Here is a 6000-nt window from a genome sequence, read left to right on the forward strand (position 1 = left end):
CAGAGTTTAGTCACTGTTTAGCATAAAAAAATCCATCGCAGGATATATCTTAGAAACTATTTTGCAATCACAAGACCTGTACAGATACAAGCCTTGCTTTGTGAAGCTTAAAATATGTTAATAGAACCTAAGAGCAATGAATATAAGAAATAAAGCAAAAAGTGGAGACCTCTGCCCAGGCTCTGGAGTGTCAGAAGGGGTCTGGACCGGGCACTGAAAAGTGCTGTAGTACCTGGAATGACTACAATACCCTACGTGTCTCAGGGCCAAGTGGGGTGAAGTACAAGAGCATTCTGTGCTGCTTTTAAAAAAAGTGAATTACTCAATAGAAGTTAAGCAAAGTAAGAAATCAGTGTTTCCAAAATATGCATCATCTCTTGATAAGCTCTGATGGTCAGCTGAACAGTAACCTTGGGTGCTTGTCACCTGAAGCCACCTGGGTACCAGTGGATGATTTTTGGAGCAGCCTTTGGGCATCAGTGGGTTGTGGGCAGGGGTGGGTGGGTGAGGGCAACGTGCCTGCTGCGCACAGCATTGCCCTGGAGTGGTGCCGTTTGTGGCAGCCGCTGGGTCCAAAGGCTGCACAAATGGCTCGTGCCCACAGTCACACGGTGTGTGGACAAAGCAGGCAGCAGATTGAAGAGCTGATGAGGAGAAAAGCCCAACTTTGACCAGATTTTGTTTGTGTTTGTTTTTGTTGTTGCTTTAACAGAAGTGGCTGGAGCACGGTAATTAAAGGCTCAGTGGCTCTAATTGGAATAGGTTTAAACTCCAGGTCAAAATCCCTTCTGGCACTTCCTCTGCCTAACAACCATCAACAGAAATCAAACAAATCCAACTGGCTCCAGTCACTAATCTGCAATCAGCAAAGGTCGCAGCGGTGATAAGGGAGCGAGCAGCGGCAAACAGCCCCGTGTGGAGACACAGACCCCGCGGGGCTCAGGCACAGAGCCCCAGCCCCTGCACTGGATGGGGACAGTTGGATGGTTGTGTAGGGGCTGGGGGCTGAGTTATGGCGGTACAGCCCCTGGCTGGGTGTGATGAGTCAGGCCCAGCACTGCTGGGCTGGGCGACGGAGAGAGGACGGGGCACCTCGGGCCTGAGCGAGCGGTGCCAGTGCAGTGCATGGGACGGTGCGAGGGACACTCGGCATTGCTCAGCACAGCTGTTACACCAAAATGCCTGTTTTCCTCGAGCAGAAGAAGCAGCTGAGGTTGTGACAGGGGCTGGAGAAGGAACATTTGCAACTGAGCACTAGTTCCTGGGTGCCTGTCTGGTGGTGTGTGCAGAGAGGGTGTGCGGCTGCACCCCCACACCCCAGCCCACCCACTGCTGCTGCTTCCTGCCCCTGCCAAAGGTCACTGCCCTCGCCAGGTCTCCACTTTAACTGCTTTTCTAATTATACCCTAATCTGGACCTTTAAAGTGATCTGGGGAAGGAGATTTAAAAAAAGGAAAAAGAAAAGAAAAGGGGTTGCAGATGTGCAATGGTCAGGCACTGCAGGGCCAGGACACAGCTGGATGTTCTTGAGGCTGTCCCTACTTGCTGCAGGCCTGCCTGGCCTCACTAACGTGCCTCTGGTCCCTTCTGCTACAGATTACATTGCTTTAGTGTTTTCAGGCTCTTTGCCGCTCCTACCCTCTCTGCTAGCCCACTCACACTCATGGTACTGGCTCAGTTCAAGGGATCTGTTGGTGTGTTACTGCACCGTGCCTGGGGTTTAATTTGGGCAGTTTACTTTCCATGCAAAGACAGCCCCTGTGCTGCAGCTGGCTGAAAGCCAGGGCTGCCCCAGCTGTTTGCCAAACACACTCCTGTGTGGGATGGAAACACAAGGTCCTGGGCTGGCAGCAAGGTGGCGGCTGCCCCGACTGCTCTGTCAGGGTTGTGGCATGTGGGTCCCTGTGCAGCATTGCCCTGCCCCAAAATCAGCCCTTCCTGCATGTCAGGGGATGAAGCTGAGGCCACTGTCCCACTGCCACTGCAGGAGAGGCTCTTGTTGCAAAAGGAGCACAGTGCCAGGGCTGGGGCTGGTGGGCAGTTCTGTGGCTGCAGATGCAACTCCTGCTGCTGGCTCTACCCCTTCTGATGGGTGCATGGAGCTGCCAAAGAATGGAAACAGTGGTGCTGTTGTGTGAGGCCATGCAATGCTTAGCCATGCAGTGCCATGGGAGACTGTGCAGTGCTGCAAGGTGCTGTGCAGGCCATGCCATGCTGCAGGATGCCATACAAGGTCCATACAGTGCCATGACTGGAAGACAGCAGCTGCAGCCACCCTGGCTGAGCCCTGCAGTGCTCCCTGGGCAGCAGCTCTGGCTGGAGCCCTCTGGGCCCTGTGGGAGGCTGTGATGCAGCTGCAATCAGTGCTGACTCCTTCCCACAGCTGTGCCCAGGCAGGAGTGCCCAAAAGCCCCAGCTGTGCCTGAACAGGCAGTGGGGAGCCCTGCCCAGGGGAAAGCAGCTCCCTGTGCCCTAGCCCTGCTCTGGGGACCCCAGGCAAGCTGTAACCTGCAGCAGCCTCGTCCTGTGCCATGGGGTGTCCTCCTTATGTGTGTAAGGTCATGCTCGAGTTACCACTTTATTTGTCCAAGTTGAATAGAGGTAAGTGGGACCAGCCAAAAGTCTTCCAGCTAACACAAAGCATTGTTAGGATTTGTCCCCAGCCCAGAAGCTGGTTTTGATGGTGAAGGTATTGATGAGTTTGTGTTACTGCTGAGGAAGTGAGTGGTGGCAGCAACCTGTGGCTCAGGGCAGCAGAAACATTAACCCAGTTCTAACCAGAGCCCTAACCCTGGCTTTGCAAAAAAACCCAAAACAAAGCCCCCAAAACCCAGCTCACTGATGCCCAACAAATTGAAAGATGGATTGAGGTCTGCAGGTGCCATCAATAATGCAAATAACTCAAAGATAAACAGAGAGCTTGGTTTTGACCAGATGATGTTTTAAAGCTCCTCCCCGCACGCCTTCCCCACGCCCCGCCCCACCAATTCACACCAGCTGTAGATTAAAATGTAAAGCACGGAACAGTGACTGCAGCAACAGTGATAGAGCTGGGCTCCACTTGGCAGGGTTAGGTGATGTAGACATGAGCTGGTTCTGCTGACTTTGGCTGTTAGCTCTTTGTGCCAACACCCTGGGTTGTAACCTGGGTCTCTTCTCAGACCAGCCTTTGGTTTCAAGATGAGGCCAGGGGCTGGGCACATGGGGACTGCAGAGCCTGGAAGGGTAAATCCTTGTCCAGCTGCCAGAGGAGAGAGATGAGATGTAAGGTCTTTGACTGGCCACTGCTTGGTTTGGGCTACCTTTGCAGAGCTGTGGCTCCTGACAGCCTCCCCTCACTCTTCCCAGTGGAAGGATGTGCCCAGTGATTTCGGTAATTCTTTGTTCTCAGATTCCCGTGTGGAGAGGCAGCTGGGTCCCCCAGTGGAGGCTGCAGACTTGTGTGGCTTTCCCAAATGCTGCTGAGCTGGTGGAGGGGAGCACAACACCGATGGGGAGGGACCTAAATGTCTTGTTCGTACCTTGAGTTATCTGTCTGTGCACACCTACATCAAGGCAAATTAGGCTTGGCTTTAGGGCTTGTGTTTGAGGGGAGTGAAGCAGCAGATGCTGCAGTGCTTTGTGAGTGCCTGGGGTGAGTTGAAACCAACTGCTCAGGTGCAATGATGGATCTGTCATCTCTAGTCAGGTGTGGGACCTGTTGTCTGCAGTTCTGACCTGCACTTTGGGCCTTTGTGAATGTTCATTTCTTTGCTCCATCGTGGGTGAGTAGCATGAGCTAAAGCCTAAATATTCATGATTAGGTACAATGGTTTTGTTCAGTCCAGCTGAGCACTTTTATCAAGGAATTGAGAAGCACATTCAGGTAAATTATGTCATTACTGGCTGAGAAACCAAGGCACAAGCAGAGGTTCTGGACAGCAAGGCAGGGACAATCCCCTTCACCTTGTTCAGCTGCTGCTCCTTTACTCCAGGTGGTTCAATGAGTGGGCAGCCAGCACCTGGGGAAGGGTCTGCCGGCTGCTCTGTCCGAAGGAGGCTGCTGCTCAGCATGGGCAGGAGTTTCCATTTCAAACAGTTCCCAGGGAATGATTTTGTCATGGCATGAGATGCAAAGCCCTGTACCTGGGCTTCAGCATGAGCTACTTGTGCTGAATTCCTACAGTTTGCATGGACGTTCATGTCAGTGTCCTTATCTCTTGCTGGTTTTAGTTTGGAGCAAAAGTAAAATTCTTGGAGGAATTTTACTGCTCTCTCAATCTGCACTAAAAGGACATAAAGCAACTCCAAAGTCCTTGAGATAAATCCAGTGCTGGATACTGGCACAGAGCAGTGAAGTGGAGAACAGATGTATTTGGGACCACCTGCCCCTTGTCCTTTGGTCCTACCTCGTTGCCAGCTTTATGGAGAGGCTTCTATCAGTCAGTCTGGATCTGTTACCTCAAACTTCCCATCTGGAAAGAGGAGGAAGCAGCATTTCACAGGCCCAAACTTCTCAAAGCTGCTGGGAATGACCATGTCCACATGTTAAGCAAAACCTGAGCCAGCTGACTTTCAGGCAAGAGCAGCACGGGCAGGGCCCTGCTGGGAGGAAGAGAAAGCAGAGGAAGGCTCTGCCTCCTACCTTTCCCCTCAGTGATCTACTGATGTGTGCCCTCTTATTGAGATGTGGCTTACAGGAACATGCCCGTGTTGCTCTGCTGAAGGTGTGTTTGCACAGCAGGCAACCTGAGGGTCATTTCAGCCCCTTACACAAAACAGGCTTTGAGAGTTCAGCAGGTGCCAAGAGGAGAGATGCAATTAAGGGAACTTGTTTTTTTTGGAGATGTAAGACTTCTATTAAGCAAAGCAAGCACTTGGTTTATGTCCCTGCTAATTGAAGTAAATTGCTTTCTGCAATCAAATTGGGAAGTTCCCCTTCTGATTACAACGCAAGTTGTGCTTTAGTACATGATTTCCAGTATTTAGTCTGGTTTTAATGTTCTCCTTTTAACAAATTTTGTGTATTCAATTGACTTCTGTGAGCCTGCAGTGGTGGGATTTGAAGGGCCCTACCAGAAAAGACAGGAGGGATTTCTTTGCCTTGTGATTCTTTTTCTCATCTCCCAGCCTGTGTTCCCCAGTGCATCATTGAGAGAGATCTTGGATAATTTTGAAGCTGAGTCAGTGGCTGGTCCTCCCCTTCCCCTTCCCCTTCCCCTTCCCCTTCCCCTTCCCCTTCCCCTTCCCCTTCCCCTTCCCCTTCCCCTTCCCCTTCCCCTTCCCCTTCCCCTTCCCCTTCCCCTTCCCCTTCCCCTTCCCTCTTCTTTTTTCTCTCTTCAAGGATAAAAAAAGCTCTCTTGAACTGAAAACACACAAAAGACTTCACACCTCCACAACTGAACCAGTTGCTCTCACTCCTGCAGCAATAGCAGTGGCAGCACCTAAGATGCAAACCCCCAGCACAGAGGTACTTGGTTGGGTGAAAGTCTCTTCAGGAACAGTGGGACAAAGTCATGGAGGTGACCGTACCTTCACTCCTCCAGCCCAGGTGGTGTGACAGCCTGGTTGTGGGAGTTTGCACTAGCAGCCCAGAAACCAACAATAAAAGGAAACCAACAATAAAAGGTATTTAAAGGTAAATGTGAGTAGGATGGCTTGCATCCTGCCTGCCCAAAATGCCACAGAGCCTGCCTGAGCCCTTGGCTGCCTTGTTCCCTGGGCTGGCATTGGGGACAGCTCACCTGAGAGCCTGCGTCTCTTGGTAACACCAATTTGACTATGGTCTTGGGAGGCCGGAGGGTGCACAGCATCTCCAAATCTGCAGGGATGTGAGCATGGCTGCCTGCGGAGGGACATAGCCAGGGGCTGACCCGGTAACCAGCAGACAGTTACCTGTCTGTCCCCTAAACAGCTCTTCCTGGAGCTGGGTAGGAGAACTCAGAAAAGGGGCGGGGGATTTGCTGGGCTGGAGTCAGTTCTGTGGCTGGTGCTGGCTTCGCAGCTCTCTCCTGGCACTGG

The sequence above is a fragment of the Colius striatus genome, chromosome 9 (assembly GCF_028858725.1).
Source record: "Colius striatus isolate bColStr4 chromosome 9, bColStr4.1.hap1, whole genome shotgun sequence".
NCBI classification, from domain to species: domain Eukaryota; kingdom Metazoa; phylum Chordata; class Aves; order Coliiformes; family Coliidae; genus Colius; species Colius striatus.